This window comes from Vicugna pacos, chromosome X (genome assembly GCF_048564905.1).
Source record: "Vicugna pacos chromosome X, VicPac4, whole genome shotgun sequence".
In the NCBI taxonomy this organism is placed as follows: domain Eukaryota; kingdom Metazoa; phylum Chordata; class Mammalia; order Artiodactyla; family Camelidae; genus Vicugna; species Vicugna pacos.
In genome coordinates, this window is record NC_133023.1 from 109,378,798 (window position 1) to 109,402,046 (window position 23,249).

At 34.3% G+C, this 23,249-nt stretch overlaps 1 non-coding gene and 1 pseudogene across 1 annotated transcript; one reads left to right on the forward strand and one right to left on the reverse strand.

Moving 5' to 3' along the window:
• Positions 1–1,837: 1,837 nt before the first annotated feature.
• On the reverse strand, positions 1,838–1,961 carry LOC140692076 (U4 spliceosomal RNA; annotated as a pseudogene).
• A 2,930-nt stretch (positions 1,962–4,891) lies between these two features.
• LOC116279263 (U6 spliceosomal RNA) lies at positions 4,892–4,998 on the forward strand. Its single transcript, XR_004188632.1, has one exon. It is a non-coding gene; the product is annotated as a U6 spliceosomal RNA (small nuclear RNA).
• The last annotated feature ends 18,251 nt before the right edge of the window (positions 4,999–23,249 follow it).

Sequence of the window (23,249 nt, forward strand, 5' to 3'; positions counted from 1 at the left end):
AGAGATTCACGCAACAAAGCACACCCAGAGTAAACTTCAGGTTTTTAATGGAAAATCATATGAAGTATTGTCTCTATCTTCCACAAAGATAGAAAAAGTAATATGAGTTTTTAAAATGCAGTTTCTGAGATAACTATCTGACAAAAGTGTCAAAGACAGCCTCCTCATTATTTTTAACTTAGTCATCTTTTTTGGGGGTCTATTTTCAAAAATAAAATATCTTCTAAGTGAATTGTAACTTTATATGTGTATGTGGCGGAAAAGTTCAAGGGCAAGTGACTGTGTCTTATTCGTCTCTACTTTTATATTATATCAAATGTACGAAAATAAATGTAGTATGTTTGCTGAATAAACAAATGATCATTCAGCTGATAAGAAATAAAAGAAAAATATAATCAAGTCATTGATGAACTACCATATCTTCATTGCTGGGATATTCTGGGGTATATCAAAGTATCATTTGATAATGTTACCAGCACGAAGAACTTTTCCTAGTCAGAAGGACACCTTTGTTCAGATGAGAAGCTACTACTTACCTCTGTTCACCAATATAGTTTCCCTGCATTTATAATTAGTCCTAATTTTCTAAGTGTAATCCTCAATGACCTTTAATATATTTCTTTCAGCCTCCACTTGACTCTACTCATTTCCTTTTTTTTAATCATCCTGCTTTACCTCATTTTAACATAACCATTGTTATACTACAGCTATTGAAGCCTATAAAGTTTTGTAGCCACTGAAACCCAGGCAGTTTTGTTGGAATAAGCATTGCCTTGATGTCAGGCTGTGTTTCAGAAATGCATTCCTAGAGATTAAAGCCTGTTGCGTTATATTTCAAAGGGGTTTTTCTTAATTAAATCAGTAGGTAGTAGCTGCATCATTGTCTCTCCGAACAGGCTTTTACTTTGTCCCCCTGAATACTTCATGTGAACCCCAGTTCCTTTTTGGTTCCTGCTTCCAGAGTCTGTATCCCCATGGGAGACACAGCTTTTCTATTTTTCGCTAATACACCTGTGTGAACCCTAATACTGACCAGCTGGCCACTTTCTCTATCCTTTGGCCATCTCTTCCAATAATTCCCTACTCCATTTTCTTCTACTGATTCTACTTCCTCCACAAAGGATGCAGAATGGATAGTTGGGAATGAACTGTGTCAGGAGTTCTATTGTTTTACATGAAAGCAAGGGATTGGTCTTTTCAACTTGAAACTGATGTCTGTGATTCCCTCAACCACACTTTCAGTCTCTGTGAGAGTTAAAAATTGTCATATTTCTCAGAAAACCTGCAAAAGGAATGACAAAATAAGGTTACTCGGAGATGTGAATGGCTGCTTTTTCAACTCTCTTGCTTTGGAGCTTTTATCTTGAGTCTAAAAGCCATAAAGACAAAGAGAACAACAACTGTACATAAAATGAGACACATAAAAGCCAGGCTGAATTGTAGCTTCTAGTTCCCTGCGACCTTAGTTATGCAACATACACTTAATGTAACTGGGCTTTGTGAGCCAGAAATTAAGACAAATGTCCTGTCAAGGAGTTAGAATATTTGAAATTGTAACTGCCTCTGAAAATCCAAGTCTATGAGGAATAAAGGGCAAGTATTATTTTCCCTATTTGTCAGATAGAAAATGGAAGTCTAGAAAGATTTAGCGAAGGAAGCCTGGGAAAACAGACCCCAGGTGACAGAGCCCACATGTCCTTTCTCTGAGACTGGTGTTCTTTTAACTGTTATGTTCAGTCTCTGCCTCCTCTGAACAGGCCTTGAACACCACATGGCTAATGAACTTCCCAGTCACATCTCTCCTTCAAATATTCATTAAAATTCCTAAGTCAAAATGCATAATTATATTATAGAAATAATTAACATTATGTGGAAAAAATCATTACACTAAAAGTTTCAATCAGCAGTACTTGTGCCTCAGATAAACTTCATGAGCTGTGATATTGCCACAGCACAAAGATACATTAAAAGTTGACACAAAAGAAAAAGTTGATGTAAAATCCACTTGAATAGGAAAAAATTGTGAATGGATGTTTTAATACAGCAATGTATTACTTCCATCATTGTTGCACATACTTTGATAACCTGAATTAACTGTGTAGCTTCTAACTTTTTAAAAATCTGACTTGCCTAGTTTCACTTGACAAAATTTCTTGCAGCATGATAAACATCACTACTTAATCTTATTCTGACATTTGAAGAAACACACATTCTATGTGCAAGCAGCATGCAACTGTAATGTCATCTTTGAAAATTACCTTGTTACCTAGGCAGGAGAGTATCACATAAAAAAAAAAAAAGGGGAGTGTTCTTGAGCAAAAGCAGTGTTAATCAACTCAGCATATTTAACAGGACTGAGCTACTAAGAGTTGACAGGGACTCAAATGGTCAACAAATCCAGATGGTCATTTATTAATACTTTGAGCATGTGTATGCCTTTCTTGAAGTTTGTCTGTGATGGTCCAGCAGGATACTCATGTTCAACCTCCTTTGGGACAGTCACAGATTTCTCCAAGGCAGCTGTGGCTGGGGTCTGGAGTGTCACTTATGGCAGTAGCACAAGGAAAAGCTGACTAAGTAGAGCTTGACTTTATCAACATCTTGTGCCTGTGCTTACATATTACAGACCCATGGTAATCATCATACCAGTAAAGAAGAAAGAAGACGTCGTCAATTCTCTACACTTTTGTATCACACTTCAGACTGCCAATGGTAGGTGAGCCATTGCCATGGTTACAAAGATAAGCAAGAATCGAATAAAACAGACCTCTGAGATAGAAATATATATAAATCTATCAGGCCTTTCGGTTACCACTAATCTAACTATAGACTGAAAAAAGGTGAGAAAATCATCACTAGGACTATCCCTACAAGGCAATCCTTCCATGTGTTTAAGTCTAGAAAAATCACTAGATTTTTCTATGTATTTTATTAGACTACATATATAATAAATATCTAAATATATGTACTGAGCTCTATATGTTTCATATATTTCATCTTATTTAATCTTCATAATAATCCTGTGAAATGGGTATGATAATTTTCCCATTCTACAAATGAGGAAACTGGATATAGACAGGTTAAAGGCAAAATAGCCAAGCCACACAGCTACTATGTTTTAAAACTGAGATCTTGGCTCATGTTCTTCTCATGACATCACATTTCAAGGTCAGCTGCAAGTGAAGGGCGGATAGGTCGGGTTCCAATAACAGCATTCAGAAGCATCTCTGAATCCAATTTTTTTGTAGAAGCTCATGAGGGCCCCTGAAGCTCAACTGATGTTGAGTGGAATGCCAACTTGAGTCAGTTACAAAGAAATGAGTTTGGTTTTCCAGCAAAGACAATTAGCATGTCCTTTATCTTTCATATAATTTGGCACCCTCAGGGAAAACTCAAAAGTGGCACTTTTTTTTTTTTTAAGGAGCTGCATTGTTCCCACTAGAGTTCAGCATTCTACATGGAGATTTCTACAACTGCCTTTAGGCCATGAAGCAAGTACAAGGGTGCAGGGGGAAGGGAGAGCTAAGGAAAGGTTCGTTTGCTCATGTAAAAAGGCATAACGGGGTTATATGCTGAATGTATCCTTACCTCTTCACAGCAAATTATCCCCAGGCCTTTGATTTAAGGCAAAACTCACCCAGCTATAGGCGGGGCCAAATCTCACCAAAGCCTATTTTTGTAAATAAAGTTTTATTGGATCACAGCCACACTTATTTGGTTGCATATTTGGTGATGTCTATGGCTGCTTTCATGCTACAATGGGAGAGGTGAATAGTTAGGATGGAGAACGTATGTTCTACAAAATCTAAAATATTTACTGTCTGGATTTTTACAGAAAAATGTTGACAATTTCTGGTTTAAGAAATAAAAGCTCTCTGCCTGAGGATCTCTGTGGGACTGCCTCCTGAAGCCCTCAGCCTGTAAGTCAGATCTTTTATGGGTTTCTCTTGGCTACAAGATAAGGCATCTGCTTTGTATTTGGTTAGGAAGCTCCCTTAATTATCTTAATTTGCCTAAAGAGCCTTTGCTGAAGGGTACTTAGTGATATTTTTAAGGCACTGAAAAAGAAATACTCTTTTATTTATTTTGCCTCTTATAAATTTTATTTGAACTTTTAGAATCAAACTTTGCTTTTCTCTTGTTTTTATTATCTTAAATGAGAAATGAGAATAGTTCTGCACAGAGTCCTTTAGCTGGCCTCTTCCTCCCCACTGCCCCCAAAGAAAAATGATACAACGTTGTCATTACATTCCAGTTTAAATGTAAGATGACATTTCCAAGATTCAAAGAGAAAAGTTGCTCTAGCAAATAGTTCTTTTTCTAATATCTATTTATCTGCCCACCCAGATATTTAGCACACTCACTCAGATCCACTGGGTACTTTTTCCTCAAGGAAGTTCCACCCTCCCTGGCCTTTGTGTTACCTCTTCTCACCTTCTGAACCTTTCCTTAGCTCTCCCTTCCCCCTGCACGATTGTACCTGCTTCATGGCCTAAAGGCAGTTGTAGAAATCTCCATGTAGAATGCTGAACTCTAGTGGGAACAATGCAGCTCTTAAGGTAAGAAGCTCAACACTACCTGCACAGAATTGGTTCAGGCTTTTCAGGGTCAAAACCAACCAAATCAGCTACAAGAATTAAGAATTGGTCTATGTTTTCTCAATTCTGTGGAAGCCCAAGCCCACTATTATTTTCATAAAATACAGTATTTCTTTTCATTCCCCTGGTAAATATCTTTCACATAGATAATACATTTGCCGGCCTGTCCTGGTCATTTTCAGCAGCCACAGGCAATTGCTTATCATTCAACAGAGTTCTACACAATCATTTCAGATGGTTCCCTTTTTTAGGCAGCCTTTTTAAGTAGGCTAGAAACTATATCTGAAATCACTGTGCTCGCTTTGGCAGCACATATACTAAAATTAGAAAGATACAGAAAAGATTAGCATGGTCTCAGCACAAGGATGACATGCAAATTCACAAAGCGTTCCATAATTTTTGGTAACCGGTGGGGAGGGGATGGGAAGGGATAAATTGGGAGTTGGAGATTTGCAGATACACACTACTACATATAAAACAGATAAACAACAAGTTTATACTGTATAGCACAGGGAACTATATTCAATATCTTGTAGTAACTTATAATGAAAAAGAATATGAAAATGAATATATGTATATATATGTATGACTGAACTATTATGCTGTACACCAAAAATTGACACAACATTGTAAACTGACTATACTTCAGTAAAAAAATTAATTAAAAAATAAAAAGTAAATAAAATCACTGCTTCCAGCTTCTTTAAGAACTTTTAAGTTAAAGTTTTAGCTCTAGAAAGCATTAGGGGAAGTTACTTAATTTTAGGACCAATTGGATTCTGTGAGAGAAAATAAGTACACTCAAAGTCAGTTTCCAACATTCGTAACTTTTAAAATTCAGCCACATTACCAGTCATCGGATTATAGGCTGAAAAAAAGGATGAAAACCGTATCTAAGAATAGAGCTTAAATGTAATCCTTCCATGTGTTTAACTCTAGAAAATCACTAGATTTTTCTATACCTCTTTATAGGACTAAATGAAAGGAAGTCCAGTGGGGGACTAAAAGAATCTGAAACAGAGTTAGCTTAACTGATCTACTTTATATCAAAAGAGGGTTTTAAAAGGCTTCTCTCAGAAATTCTGTTATTCTCCTATCATAAAAAAAATAAGTTAGCTAATGTTGGTGTCTTTTCGAATTCTAAGTATCTTTGTGACAGAGGTGGTCAGCCTTGTAAAATTCTCTCTTTACAAAAGATAAAGCTAATTCCCACCCTAACATCTAACCTACAGAAATCCTAGAGACTCTCAAGAAATAGTGAACTCACTTTGCCTGCATTGAGCTAAAGCATCCCTGGAGAAGCCTCATGGGTACCAGGAGCCAAATGAATCATGAGACAGCCTATCTATAGCCTGATAAATCCCATCCAACAGCTGGCCTTTTGGAAAACAAGCCACTACTGACTGAGCACCAGAATCAATCCAAATAACTACTACCATATTGGCCAGTTTAATACAATTCACCTTTCCTTTTCCTCCAAACCAGTTTCTTAAAAAAACTTGTTGCTCTTCAGGGAAGCAAAAGGTCTCTTGATTTTCACAGTCTGAATTGTTAAGCAACTACCTACCCATTCTTCTCTGCTTAAGCAACCAGAATCCCATTATTAGCAGCAACTATCATGAGTGCTTTTCATTTATGGAAGTAAACCAATGTCTGGGGGTAGCTGTGTTAAAATGATGTACAAACCTAACATTTGTCCTAACATATGCAGAAGAACTGCTTTCAGCCCTTTTCTATCAAACCAAATACAAAAATAAACACAAGAGTTTGAGTATACAAGTCTATTTCTATAGCAACTAAGCAATACACAAGTCATACAAGATCATAATGCCAAGATAAGAAAGAAAAATGTATAAAGGAATTGAGAAATAAATAGTAATTCTGAAAATGATTAAAAAGAAAACTATAACCACATCTCATTTTTTTATGTGTCTACATCTATTTGTTTAAAATCTAAAATATGCAACACAAAAGCCCATTTCAGTGATCAAGTTAATAAAAGACAATCCAATTTTAAATACTTACACTGATAATCTATATGACAGTATTTAAACTATAACAGCTGTAGCTTAGCGAAATCTGTAAAGAAAGCAGATGAAATTTCTAACATAAGCTTGATTTTTTACTATTAAGGATATGTTTAGTTAATGTGAATGATGTGAATGATAAACTTAAAGAATTTCATATTATCATAACTATAGTGAATGCATCATAACTTCATGGACTCTCATACATTCTTGTATCTTAAATATGTGACTCTGGCATGTAAAATAAGTAATCATTTGAGTTATGTGTGTGTGTGTGTGTGTGTGTGTGTGTGTGTGTGCATGTGTACAAAGATGAGTGGCTGGGCCAAATCAAAAAAATCGTAAGGGCTCCATCTTCGAGGGAGAAATATTTTTGGAGTGTGAAAATATGCCATATGAAAGAGTTAGTGATACATGTCTGAACAGTGCACTAGTGATGAAATCCATATGGACTAGGGTCAACTGAATTTTGAGAGACAGGTAAGATTTGGATAAACAGACAGGCTGGAATTAGCACTGCTTCTTCAATGGACAATAAGGTCTCTGGGCTAGTGATTTCCTAAATTTTTGCAAACAATCTAATGGAACTAAAAAGATAGGTATTACTCATTTACAAATGTTAAAAAGAAAAGAATAAAAGATTTGTTTCATAGGCATCCTTCTAATTAGCTTTACGGAGCCTTTGAGGCAGAAAGATTACAATCTTCCTTATTTTTTTTCTCTTTTTAAGTAAGTTTAATTCAAGCTCTGACATCCTGATGGTTCTTCTAATGAGAAAAGTGCTTCCACTCATATCACAAAAGTCTACCTTAGAGGACACAGCTGGCATTTGTGACTTAATTCTTCAGAGTAATTATGAGCTGAATCTCATTCAAAATCCATTGCAATAGCAAAGCTCTGACATCAATTTAAAAGGCTGGAAATATAACACAAACTTTTATTGCATTCAGCCATAATTTTGGAGCTATGTTAAGATTATGAATAATTCACTTAGCACCTTGCATTTTATTTATTCACAATCTAGGAAATAAGTTATAATACACAGGGCTGAACTTGAGAGTAGGTCTACCTAGTGTAATCCTTGGGTTTACACCATATGTAGCTTTTAGAGATGCCACAGATTTCACAAGTTAGAGAAGCAATAAATAATAAATTAAATACATTTGTAAATTTAAATACATTTAAATTTAATAAATCCTTTATTAAAATATATTGGATTTATACTTACAACATAGAAAATTGCAAAAAGCCATGATTTCTACCTTAACAATGTGAACAATCCAAGTAAGGTGTGAAATGATAACTTTTAAATTCATCAGAGAGCTGAGAACACAAATAAAACTAATTGAAATAATCTTCTGAAAGTGACAAGTACTTCCAAGTGGAGAAAAAAAAACATAGCTCCTTTTATCCTCAGCAGGCAGGAGGCAGCAGACAGAATCAGACATGGACTGATAAGGAGAATTCAGTAAGAGCTTTTTGAAAATTTAACGACAAAATATAGGCAGACATGAAAGACCAGAACGCCTGGCAAAGAGCAACAAACCACAGAGTAAACTTGCAATCATGCCCTACCCGCCCACCAACTCAATGCCATGGGCCTTCACTGATAACAAAGCAGTAGTATGCTAAAGCAAGAGCAGAATGCTGAGAGAAACTTTTATGATGTACTCTGGTATTCGCAGAGTGCACAGCACAGAGATCCCCGATAGTGCTGACTATATGGGAGAGGATTGTAAAGCAAAGGGAACTTCCCATTGACCCAAAGACTGTCAGTACAGATGTAAAGCATTAAGAGACCTCCAGAGTCACATCCATGCTCAGATTCCCAGCAATTCTGAAGAGAAAAACAGAACCCTATCCTGAAAACAATTAAATTCAGTAATCAGCAGAATCTAAACAAAACTGAAACAAAGCCAAAATAGTTAAAGCAATCAGATCAAAAGATGGCCAAGGTGTTGTAATTAAGAAAAAGCACCTCTAAAATAAATATTATCTTAAAGGATCTTGTGGAAGAGGTAGACAACATGCACTAACAGGGGGAATATCATTAGAAAAATGGGAATGGTAAATGTAAAATAAAACAGAATAATAAAAACAAGTGGGAATGTTAACAGTGAAAATGACCGTATCAGAAATAAAAACTCAGTTTGATGGACCTAACAGTAGGCTGGACACAGCAGAGGAGAATATTCTTGAATTTGAAGAAAGGCAAAACAAAAGCAAGCCACACTTCAAAAAGAATATAGATTTTATTGAATTAGTACAGGAAAGTTAGTAAACAATAACAACAAAAACAACAAACAGTAATAACAACAAAGCCGGGGGGGGTCCACACCCATAGTTGTCACATCATATAATTAAAAATTTATAGTTCTCAATAAGAAAATAACTGCAATATGCCAAAAAAAAAGAAAAACCACCAAGAAAGTATGTCCATACATAGGTGGGAAGGCAGCCAACAGAAACGGTTTCTGAGGAAGCCCAGAAGTTTGACTTAATAGATTGAGACTTTAAGTGAGGTATATATGCTCAAAGAGTTAAAGAGAATTATGCTTACATAATTAAAGTAATGTATGTGAATAATGTCTCACCAAATACAAAATATCAATAGAGATAAGGATTTTTTCATAGTTGTATATATACATCTATCAAAATTCATCAAACTGTACATCTGAAATATGTGTAGTTTACTGTACAGAAATTATCACAATAAATTTGCTTAAAGAGATGGAATAATGTTTTTTGAAGACAGACATTCTGGAATAAAAAAGTACAATAACAACAATGTAATTTTTACTAGAGGGACTTTTATTAGTTTTCTGGGGCTGCGATAACAAAATACCAGACTGAGTGGCATAAACAACAGAAATTTACTTTCTTACAGCTCTGGAAACTGGAAGTCCTAAATCAAGGTGCAAGCAGAGTTGCTCTTCTTGCTGTGACCTCACGTGGACTTTTCTTTGTGTGCATGCATCCCTGGTGTCTCTTTCTATTCTTATAAAGACATCATATATATTGGATTAGGGTACCTCCTTATGACCTTATTTAATTCTAATTAACTCTTTAAAGACTCTATCTCCAAACACAATCACATTCTAAGCTATTAGGGTTTCAATATATGAATTTTGGAAGAACACAACTCAGTTCATAAGCAGCTTCAAAAGATAATTTAAGCTGGCTGAAGAAAGAACCGAGGAGTCTAAAGATAGGTACACTGAGATTATAAAGCATAAAAAAAAAGAAAGAAAAATGAACAGAAAAAAAATGAACAGAACGTTAGAGACTAGTGGGAAACCATCAAATTGTAGCAATATACACATAAGGGGAGTCCTAGAAACAGAGGAAAGCTACAAACAGGTAGAAAGAATATTTACAGAAATAATAGTTTAAATTTTTTTAAATTTCCAAATATTAACACATCCAAAAAGCTCAGTGAACTCCAAGTAGGATAAATTCAAGGAGATCTCCACACCAGGACAAATCATAATCACACTGTCAAAATCCAAAGACAATGAGAAAATCTTCAGAGTAGCAAGAGAGAATAACTTGGATATTAATAACAGAACAAAATTTGGAAGAATCACAAAATATGTGAAATTAAACACACAAATATAAATAACCAATGTGCCAAAGAAGAAAACACAAGGAAAATTATAAAATATTTTGAGATGGAGTGAAATGAAAACGCAACATACCAAAACTATGGGATTCAGTAAAAGCAGTTCTAAGAAGAAAATTAAAAGTTGTAAATGTCTAAATGTATATATAATATATTTCAAGTCTATAAACTAACATTCTACTTAAGAAATTTAAAAAAAGAGCACACTAAGCTCAAAGCAAGAAGAAGGAAGAAAATAGTAAAGATTAAAGCAGAGAAAAAGGAAATAAAGACTAGAAAGACAATTGGAAAAATCAACAAAACCAAAATTTGATTATTTAAAAGACCAATGAAATTGACAAAAAATTTAACTAGGCTGACAAATAGAAAAAGAGAGGAGTCAAATTACTAAAATCAGAAATAAAAGCAGGAACGTTACTTATACTACCAATATTAAAAAAGTAATAAGAATTATGAGAGAATAAAATGGACAATTGTATGACAGCAAATTAGTAGCCTAGATGAAAAAGACAAATTCTAAGAGATATATAAACTACCAAAACTGATTCAAGAATAAACAGAAAACTAGGGGAGGGTATAGCTCAAGTGGTAGAGTGCATGCTTAGGATGCACAAGGTCCTGGGTTCAATCCCCACTACTTCCTCCAAATAGAAATAAATAAATAAACCGAATTACCTCCTTCTCATAAAACAAACAAAAAATAAATAAATTTAACCTTAAAAAATAAAAACAAACCTCTAACAGGTAAAAGGATTAAGCCAGTAATCAAACATTCCAATGAAGAAAAGCCTAGAACCAGATGGCTTTATTGATGAATTCTACCAAACATTTTAGAAGAACTAATGCCAATACTTGTCAAACTCTCCCAAAAGATAGATGAGAAAGGAACTCTTCCTAACCCATAATATGAGACCACTATTATCCTGATACCCAAACCAGCGAAAGACATCACTTGAATAGAAACTATAGACCAAAATTGTTTATAAACATGCAGACAAAAATAACTGACAAAATACTAGCACACTGAATCCAGCAACGTACTAATAGGATTATATACCCTGATTAATTGGAATTTATCACAGGAATGCAATGATAGATCCACATATGAAAATAAATCAATATAATACATTATATTAATAGGATAAAGAAAAACAAATTGTTATCTCACTACATACAGAAAAGAACATCTCACAAAAAACCAATACCCTTTTATGATAAAAAATACTCAATCAAGCTAGAAATGAATGGGAATTTCATCCTAACAAAGGATATCTATGAAAAACCCACAGCTAATATTATACTCAATGGTGAAAGATTGAACGCATACCCCGCAACCAGGAACAGCACAAGATGTCTTCTCTCACCACTCTTATTCAACATTGTATTGGAAGTTCTTGCCAGGGCAGTTACACAAGAAGAAATACATTAAGTGTCCAGATTGGAAAGGAAGAAGTGAAACTACCTCTATTTGCTGATTGTGTGATCTATATAAAACTTCTAAATAATTCACACAAAAAAAATTAGAAATAATAAACAAGTTCACCAGAACTGCAGGATACAAGATCCCCATGTAAAATTCAGTTGTATTTCTATATACTAGAAATGAATACTCTGAAAATGAATTAAAAAATAATTTCATTACATTCAAATCAATAAGCCCCTATCTCTTGACATTCTTTATATCACAATCCACACTACAGCCAAATATGATAGATTTCAGTTTCTAGAACATGCTATGCACTCTCTTGCGTAGAGATTCTTATACACATTCTCCTTGCTACATGAAATGTTTTCCATGACCCTTCTTCATCTAACTAGCTTCTTTTTATTCTTTAGGTTTTATCTTAAACATCCCTTCCTCAGGGGTATATTTAGTTACTCTAGACTAAGAGGTTAAGCCTTTTGGCTGTGTGCTCCCACAGCATCCTGTCATTCCTCTAGTGTTATATTCATTATATTGTAATCACATGTTTATTGCCTGTCTCCTCCAATAAGCTACAGATACCGTGAGGTCAGACACAAAATGTCTTGTCCACTGCTTCATCCCCAACGCCTAACACAGTGCGGCACATGGTAGGTACTGAATGAACAAGTGAAGGAATGGTAGAATTAGGTCAGCCCCAGAAAAAGTCATGTGTCAGCAGTTCATTCATCCAATAAGAATTTCTGATGAACAGTAACTGTACACACATTTATTAGCTGATAGCTCAGGGAGTCAGTTTTTTTTATTAAGCAACATTTTTATGTATGATAAGTAGTAGCATAGGTGTTTGTTTCCCCTAAGCAGTGTCTTCAGTGCCTTGGAACCCAAAGATAAAAGGGCTCTAGAGAAAAGCTCACAAATTGAAAATTCATGTAACATCACATTTCCAAGCACCACACATGGTGTGCAGAATGATTATTTTAGTAAACTTGCTAAAATTTCAGGAGTACCCTTGAAGGCTAATTCCTGACAGGTCTCTAAAGGCATTGAGCCAAGCTGAGGTCAGAGAAAGAGAAGCGGGCCCTCTAGTTTGCCCTTTATCTCCCTGCATGGGGGTAAATCTTTTCCTAGAAATGTCCATGTTAGAAAAAGCCTCTAAAGCCCATTTCTTTTATGATTAAAAAACAGGAGTGTTTTTCTGGTACTTCTTCTTAGCTACTCAAACTCAAGATTTCTAACTCTATCAGTTGGATCTGTGAGGTTTGAGAAGAACATTGCTCACTTCCTATTCATATTAATTCAGTTTCATGTAACTTTGACAAAACCCCAAGAGTTTTCAGTTCAGATTTTAGGATATACAGAAGGCCTTTGCTGCTTCCCACTTGAAAAAGCACTTATAACAGTCGCTCTCACTGGGTTTTGATACAGAAAAAACAATGTATCATAAAGTGCTGTGGGGAAAAATATTACCATTATTGCCATTCTTTTCCTGTGTAAAAATAAATTCTTACCACAGCTGCAGTGTTTATCCACTAACCTCTGAATCTGTATAAATCTGGCATAGACATTTTAATCTGGGTGATCATGTCTAGAATGCTTGCCACCTACTTTATTCCTCCCCTCATGTAAGCAAATTTTCTGATATCCTTTTGCAGGCACTATAAAGACTATCTGCTTAATGCAATAGCTACATTCTATTAAATTAAAGGTGAATAAAGTAGCCAAAAGCCATATCAAGCAACATTATTACAGATAGATTTCAGATAATGTACTTTTAACCCTTTTGACATGTTTTACGAAGTCAAAGTTATTCTCAGAATCTGGAAGAACAGAATTAAGTCAGTGCCTCTGTGTCTGTGACCTACCTTGTTAGAACAAAGTAGGCATGAGATTTAAAGAAGAGGCAAAAGTAACGGAGGAGTTACTCAGTGGATGTTTTAGTCATTTGAAAAAGCAAGTTAAGCCAAGTTTGAGCAATCCGATTTTTCTATATTCAATATTAAGTTTTATTTCTTTATATTCAAGGACTTCTAGATCAGGCATAGACAAACTATCCATAAGAAAGTCACAACAGTGCTTTTTTGCTTGAAAACCCATGCTTTAACTCTGCGAGTTTATTGGGATTATGCTTCTGCATATACAGGTTAAGGGAAATGTCTAAAGTATCACCAGAGTAAAGAGCAAGCAGTAGACGAGAATAAAGAGAACAGAGAGTAAAAGGAGGAAGGAGGCAGAAGGGTGAAAAGACTGAAAACAGGAAGTAAAGTCAGGGAAGGAGAGAGGAATTAGTGTAATGGAGTAGAGACAAAAAAGGAGACGTTCTGGATCCTTGCTTTTACACTACCTTTAGGGTCCAGGTTGCAAGAGTACATTATAAGGAAGACCCTCTAATAGTAAGAAAATATCAGAAACTATTCTTTCAGACCCTATGATAGAGTGACAAGTATGGTGAGCTTCATACTCTGGTACCATGTTGCTTTTTTACTTGTGTGGCAATAAAATTTACAAAAATACCCTATCACTTATACTGACTCTGCTAGCCATCCTTAATTCCCTTTCCTCAACTTTTCACAGTAGGCTCTGGGAACTGATGTTATAGCCTATCCTATGCCCTGTACTCCTAATGGAAAATCACATAGTTAATGATTATGCAGAGATTATTATTAAAATGTATTACATCCACTACCTGTTTCCAAAGTTATACTACAGCAATATACTGTAACATGTGATGCCAAATTCCAAAGGGATATGTATCTGAACCACCAGATCAATTTCATAATTTATCTCATTTAAAGTTAAGAATTTACTCACAGCTTATCTGCATCTTAAATTTTCATTAACTTTCTGCAAAATGGAGGTGAGGTGGCTAAAGACTGCTAACATTATGCTAAACATCAGAGGTTATGCTCAGTGTTTCCTAGGATGTTCGAAAAATAAATTTTATGTAAAGATGTTATACTGCACAGTGAAGGAAACAATCAACAAAATCATAAAGCAACCTACGGTTCGGTAGAAGATATTTACAATTCCTATGTTTGAAAAGGCGATAATATCTAAAATATAAAAAGAACCCCTACAATTCAATAGCAAAGGTCTTGAATAGACATTTCTCCAAAGAAAACATACAAATAGCCAACAGGTGCATGAAAAGGTGTTCAACATCACTAATCATCACGAGAATGGAAATCAAAAGCACAATGAGATATCACCTCACATCTGCTAGGATGGCTGTTATCAAAAAGATAATCTTTTAACAGGTGTTGGCAAGAGTGTAGAGAAAAGGGAACCCTTGCACACTCTTAGTTGAAATGTAAATTGGTACAAGCGTTATGCAAAATAGTATGGAGGATCCTCAAAAAATTAAAAATATAATTACCATATGATCCAGCAATCCCACTTCTGGGTATATATCTAAAGTAAATAAAATCAGTGTGTTGAAGACATATCTTCACTCCCATGTTCACTGCAGCATTATTGACAATAGCTAAGACATGAAAACAGTCTAAGTGTCCACTGACAGATGAATAGATAAAGAAAATGTGGTATACACATAAAAGGAAATATTATTCAGCCTTTAAAATGGAAGTCTTGCCATATGCAACAACATGGATGAAACTAGAAGACATTATGCCAATTGAAATAAGCCAGTCACAGAAGGACACATACCATATGATTCCACTCATGCGAGTCTAAAATAGTCAAAAGCATAGAAGCAGAGAGAAGAATGGTGGTTTCCAGGGGCAATAGGGAGTTGTTATTCAATGGATATAAAAATTAAGTTATACAAAATGAGCAAGTTCTAAAGATCTGCTGTATAATATAGTGCCTGTAGTCAACGGTACTATAAAAACAAAATTTGTTAAAAGGATAGATCTCATGCTGTCTTTTTACCACAATAAAGAAAAGAATAACACAGGTAAATTATTTACCAAAAAAAAAAAAAAAAGCTGAGAGGCAAAGTGCCATAGGGAAGATGATCTTTTCTTTGAGATAAAGAAAACACTAGAATTCTCTGGACTCATACTAAAAATTTTAAATTATTTTCCCTTGATAGGTGGTAGGTGGTATAATATTCTTCCCTTCCCTTTCTAGATCTCTACCTTCATGTGCTTGTTCCATGCAACTCACTAGATCCCCAAGATCCTGACTGGTTTTGTCTGCCTTATCAGGACCTGTTCCTTCTTACCAGTGTCCTAGGTCCAACTTCTTTCTCCCCTCAAGCCCTATCCCTCTACTCAAAACTTCCCTGTTGAGTGTCCCATGGTGATGAGTGAAGGAGGGAAGGTTAAGAAGGAAAGATTCTGGTGAGAGCTGTTACAACAAAGGAATCTTGACAATATAACATAGTAAAACCTCGAAGAAACCCTCAAAGGCTTATCATTGACTATCAGACTACATTCTGATTCCTTATTTTGTCATTTAAAGTCATCTACAATCTGCCCTGGCTGCCCTTTCTCGTGGGAATCCTATTTCTCCAATTCGTAAAGGTTTCTGCTTCAGCCACACTTTTCCACACGTTGTGCACTCGATGCACCAAGCTCTTTCTCACTCTTGAAATCTCACTCCATCCTAACATTACTACCTCTTCCAAAAAGCCTTTTCCAAGGCATGAGCTCACTCTGATATGATCATCCACTGAAATTTCATAGGTGATATCACATACATATCCTCTTAACTTGATATATACATGGAATGCTTTAACATTTTTTCTTTCTCTAATGAATACTTTAATATCTTTGAGAGAAATAACCACTTTGTCTATCCATGCTGCTAACAATAAGTTGTACATGTAGAAACAGCTTAGTAAATACCTGTTGGATTAAACTAGTATTCTACTGGTATCATATTTTTTCTATAGCTATGTCATTGCCATTCATGTCTTTCAGTAAACAGATTTCGGTGATTATTTTGACTAAAGTTACAGTTGCAGGGTGTCTTCTACATTGGTTTTGCTGCTGAAGGTATGGACCCAGTCAGGTTTTGTTAATTCACAAATGATGTCTGTTCTCACACATTAAATCTCTCACTCTTCCTATGAAGAAAACAAAGTAACCTGACTTAACTTTAAGATAAGAAAAATAGATCTATTCAAATACCAATTTCTCAATTGCTTATCCATATGGAAGTTCAATTTAAATATCATATTTTGATGAATATAGAGAAAAGCACCTGGGAAATAATGTATCTGTAACTGGCGTGATGAAAGAGAGATCTATATCATTTAATTTGCTATTAGATCTCTAGAAAATATAGCCATTTAGAGGACGATTATGGACTCTGTAAATGTGCTAAATCCTTGATGCAGTACTGAATCAGCTGCTAGTATGCATGAATTTCATTTCCTTGTTTTCATTTCAAATAATACTTTCCACTTAGGAGCTAATGGAATCATAAAGAGAGGTCATTAGACATTGGTTTCAACAAATGGTATCTGATGTAATAGACTCATTAACACATTGACAGGGGGAAGTATTGTTTCTAATAAATACTAATATGAGTTTTTCTAGTTATCAAAACTAACTGTATATATGCATGGGGCACCATAATTTTAGAGGCTAGTACATGATAATAACTTCCAAACAGTATGAGAATAAGCTTCTAAAATCTATCTTTTTTGTCTTAAAGATAAATTTTGCACTCTTTTTGCTTTCTAAAATAAGTGAAGATACTCTTTGGCAATTGAGTTTTACAGTAAGTTTTGGTTGCTCTATGAGGCTGAACTGTATCATTAAACAGAGATGGAACTATCAGTTCTACCTATAACCATGTAATAATTGTATTACATTGAGATGAAAACAGAGAAGAAAAGGAATTCAAAGTCTTTATTGCTAAAATAAAATGTATGATTAGTGAAATGGTGTATTTCAGACAACAAAGGACAACAAAGGAAGTAACAGGCAACAAAGGAAGCCCATTTTGATTTATAAACATATAGATAATTTAGAAAAAGCACTCTTTTGCTTTACTGTCCTTCCCCAATAAGGGTCACTTAAATTAACACTAATTGACCCTTACTATGGCCCTGGTACCAGGAATACACAAAGGTATACGATATCTTCCCTGCCTTAAAGGAACTCACAGTCTAGCAGAAGAGAAATGTTTAAACAAAATTTGCAGATTTATAATATGATAAGTTACACAGACCAGTTCAGTTTCTGGCAATAAAGCAGATTATATAACTTTAAATATCTCCCTCTACAAAACACATGGAAGTGTTGGATAAAGTATAACAAAGAGAAGTTTCCAGAATTTGTTAAAGACAGTTATCTTCAGATAGAAGATGAATGTCAAGTTTCAGCCAGCATTTAGAATGGAGGGGAGGGGGAAGCATCATAGCGAAGCTAAAGAAAATCAAAGACAAAGAGATCTTTAAAGCAACTAATGAGAAAAGGCAACAAGAATGGAATCCAGAAGACAGAGAGATAATAACCTTAAGCGCTAAGGAAAATAAATACTAATCTAGAATATTATGTACAGCTAAACCAATATTCAAGAATGAGGGTAAATACATATATATTTTTAGACAAAAACAATAAATAGTGAGTAAAGAAATTAAAATATATAGAATAATTTGAAGAAACAATCTCTGCAAAAATAATGACTAACTGGAGAGGACATAAAAACAAAGTGGAACTAAAATCTGGACATGACATGAAAGGAATGAGACAAGTATTCTAAGCTAAAGCAGTCTAAGGGCCTTGTACTGTTCGAGAAAGTAGAAATACTGGTTAATATTACACTGTGTTAAGTGAAGTATGCATGTTAAACATTTAATGGTAATGAGGAAAAAGAAACAAAATACAAAGATATAAATTCCAAACCAATAGAAGGAACAAAAAGGGAACAAACACATTAAATGTTCTCCATTAAGTGCTTGGAACATGAAAACAATAATACTAAAATAGCACTCAACTCTAGGTAAGTCAAAGTCTTCAAAGTAAAGGAGAATCTGAGCTGAGTCTTGGAAGAAAAGTATTCACCTGGAAGAACGGGAAAAGTTGAATTAAAGAGCAATCCGTGAAGGAACACACTTGTATGGTCAGGCCATTCAAGAGGGCTGTTCTCTTGCTCTCCGTACATCTCCTGCTCAAACTGCTTCCCTCACATGACTATCCAATCCTCTTAATTATAGGGCTTAATTGGTAATTGCCTACGTGCTTGCCTCCTGCCCCAGCTGCTGGTTTCCCTGGTAACTGATGAGCCAAACTGACATCTATTCCCCATATAAATGGTAGCCTCCTTCTCCCTCGAGTAGCAAAAATTGTTGCCATGTCCCGCCTGCCATCTGCCATCCATGGTGGGGTGTTGCTCCAGGACCCTTGTTTTGGACGTGTAAGATCCCCTGTCCAATAAACTGTTGATGTCTCTGTAGCTGTCTCCAGGCTCCTTGTTCATTCTCAAGACTGGACAACGACAAGGCTTGCAGGCCTGCAGAGTACAGCCTAACGAAAGTTTATCTTGAGAATAGTTATTATTAAGGTGAATCTAAAACACTCAGGGAGGGACAAGAGTAGAGGGAAGAGAGCAGGAACTAGGATGTTATTCAAGATGAAGATATAAGGTCAAGGGCTTCAAAGTAAAAGACTTTGTTAACACTAATGAGTTTCATATTTATCCTCCAGAACAAGGGTCTCCATAATTTTTGATTACCATTCTTACCAGAGGAAAATTTGAACATGTATCCTCAATAAACATGTATATTTATTTATTTCTAAATTATTCATTTACACTTTATTAAAACATTAGGTACATTAAAATTGACAAAAATAGAAATTAAAAAGAATGAGAAAAAGTGAAATTATGTAATGATACAAAATATTATTATTATGAATACAATTACTATTAACATTTTCTATGTTCTGGATGTTTAGTTTTTAAATTGCTTGGTAATCATTACTACTTTATACTATTATACTCCTATCATAGGACACAACAAACAGCTAAGTCAAGTTCATTATTTTTAACAGCAGATGTAAACCATATTTAAAATATTCTTCTTTATAACACAGAATTTTTTTAACCTGGCCTCTATTCATATTTGATTAGGTCATTGTTTTCATATGTTTAATATTGTTTATACATATTATTATATATTTTTACATTGCTTTGAATGGCTGACCAAAAGTTTATACTAGGAATAGAAGTGTAAGCTCTGTCATGTCTTGCTTGTTCATTTAAGCTTACATTATTAGTATTGTCTTAAATCTAAGATTTTTTTCACAAGGATATTAAGAAAACTTTCCCATTTTGTGAAGTTGAATTTATTTAAAACTAGATATGATCTATAAATCCACTTAACTAGGCACATGTAAGCTGTAACACATCATGATATGCTGAAAGCAACAAAGGACTAAGGGCACTACAGATAACTAAACTGTGACATATTCATAGAACATAATACTGTATAAGAGTGTAAATTAATATGTTAGAGCTACAGATATCAATATGGATGAAACTCAAAAATATATTAGGCAAAAAAAATTGTAGCATATGTACAGTATAATAATTTATAGAAAGCATAAAAGAATATAAAATACTATAAATCCTTCATAGATGCATATACAGAATAAAATATAAAGAAATGTATGAGGAAAATAAACTTCCAGTTTATTGTAGTGACTCCTTCTGGGAGACAGTGAGGAAGAGGACACTAAAGAAGAAAACAGGGTATTTCAAATGTTTTGGTAACATTCTATGGCATATGTTCAATATTAGGTGTCCTGGTGTTCATTGTATTATTTTTTATACATTTTAAAATGCTTTATTTCTTTTAAAATTTGTTTTTAAAAAGGAACAGGATCAAGTAAAAAAGACTGACGGAGTTTCAAAAGGTAGTCAGAGAAATAAGAGAGGTTTTACAGAATTCAAGAAAAAAAGGAAGACATTTCAAAGATTTAAGGGTCAATAATGTTCAATAACAGAGATGAGAACATGAAGTCACAGAAATTAAGAATTGGGAAGTCATTTCAGTGGAGTGGTGGCAGTGGAAGCCTAATTCCAATAGGTCAAAGAATGAATAGGGGCAATCTACACACTGAACTAACAAGAACTGCCCTTTACAGATCTAGAAATGCTGAAGAATAATCACAAAATAAGTTTATATACTAAATTCAGAAGAAAGGGGAATTCCCAGGTGTCAGAAACTAAGTTGTAGGATAGTGAGCTATTGTAGCAGTAGTATGAAGAGTCCCAAGCCACAGATATACACCCTAATAGTTAGGAAATAAGATTTAAATGTCCATACATGGGGCTCTTGAGATAGGGAACTTTAAGCAAGACCACTGAATAGCTAGGAAAAGGAAAAAAGGAACTCATATGTACATGAAAGTATCAAGGCAATCTGTTTATATATGAGACTTTGGATTAAAAAAACACCTGTGAGAAATCAAAATACTAGGTGTGTGAGATAGTCTGATTTTAAAATATGTTCTGCAGGAAATACAAAACAGGGAAATTAATATAAATTTTGTTCCAATATTGGTGAAATTCCTGATACCTGTAACATCCAAATGTAAGTCTGCTTTCTAAGAACTTTTCTAAAATTCAGAGTACATACACACTGACAATGAATAATTTTTTTCAAATATAGCTCACTATAAAAAAAAAATACATGAAAAGAATGGCCCACTGTGATGGATCCAGAAAACAAGAATTAGATTGTAAATACATCAAGCAAATAAAACATAGATAAATTATGAAATATGATTAAAAGATAAAAGAGAAAAAACATACAAGCTAAGAAGAAAGAAAAGAATACAATAAGAAAAAGAAGAACAGATAGATTGGTAACAGATCCACATAGAATTTTTGGAAATTAAAAATTATTCTAATTATAATTTAAAAAACAATAGATGGATAAATAGCAAATTAGATAATGTTAAGGAAAAATTTAAAAACTGGAAATTTTTTTTTTAAAAAAACACCAAAATGCAGTACTGAGAGGTGATGAGATAAAAAACTTGAAAAAGAATTTTAAATATCTGGGAGGAAAACACACAATATTTTTATTAGAAGTTCCAGAAGAAGAACATTTTTAAAAAATGGGAAAGAGAGGATATCCAAAATGGCAAGGATTAGAAATTTCTAGAAATGTTTTTTTAAAAATGAATTGTCAAGAATGCCAACCCCCAAGCAGGATTTAAATGATAATAATAATTAGCAGTAGTAAAATCTAGTGAAATTTTAGAACACTAAATAAAAGCAGAAGAAAGAAACAAAACTACAAAAAGGGAGGGGGAAGAGACTAGCTATGAAGGAACAATGCCTAGAATGACAACAAACTTTTTGGCAGCAACAGAGGCCAGAAGACAGTGGAATTAGATCTTCAGAATGCTGAAGAAAAATACCTGTCACCCTAGAAGGCCGCAGCCAGCTAAAGTACCATTCAAAAGTGAGAGTAAAATAGACATTATAAAACAAAGACTTAGTTTAACACTTATAAATCCTTTCAGAAAGAGCTATGAACTGCTATACTTTAGCAAAAAGGAAACTCGCACTTAGAAGAAGAGCTTGAGATGCAATAATACAAATATATGAAAGTCTTGACAAATATCAAAGAATCTCTGGAATGAAGACCAAATTCCTTAAATTACTAAATAAAAAAATACAATCAAATAACAAGTTACCTTCAGGAAAAAAGGAAAGCTTCTAAATAACTTATAACTCATGTGCCAAAGTAGAAATTATACAAATATAAAAATATTCATATCTGAGTTTCATCCAAAACAAAATGAGAAAAACTGACATGCAGCTCTGGCTGTAGTTAGAAATATATGTCCTTAAATGTATGCATTAGGAAAAATTAATTTAAAAATTAATAAGATTTAAAAATTTCATTACATATGTACATGTACCAAAATGATATGTTGATTAGTGTTACTGTACAAATTGTATCTTAGTGTCTATTGTATAAAAGATAAAGAAGTAACAAAAACAAAAATCAGGAGAGTTTGGTAGATATGTGTATTAAGCACGTTATTCAGTTTCTGTATCTGATATTTTGTCATCATGGGACCTTGCTGACTAGAGAGGGACTACCTTTCCCAGAGTTAGCAGATTCCTACAGGTAGAAGCAACTATCCAGTGAGCATAGTTTTCATGAGCAAACTAACCAATCCAGAGTCCAAACAACCCCAAGCGCCTTCTTTATCATATACTAACACCTGTGAGACACTAACCTCCTGCCCTAATCACCCTAGGATCAGCATCAGGCAGCTAGGGGCAGCTCCTATACCTGTGAGCACACTGAAATTATTCCCTATTCCAATGGCATTTGTCACAAAAACAGAAAAGAACAACCCTAAAATCCTTATGGAATCATAAAAGACATGGAATAACCAAAGCAATCTTGAGAAAGAACAAAGCTAGAGACATCACACTTCCTGATTTCAAACTACATTACAAAGCTGTAATAATCAACATAGACCAAAGGAACAGAATTGAAAATCCAGAAATAAACCTACCCATATATGATCAACTAATATTTGAAAAGGGGGCCAAAAATACTCAATAGGGAATGGGAAATCTTATCAATAAAAGATACTGGGAAAACTGGATAGCCACAGAGGAAAAAAAAAAAA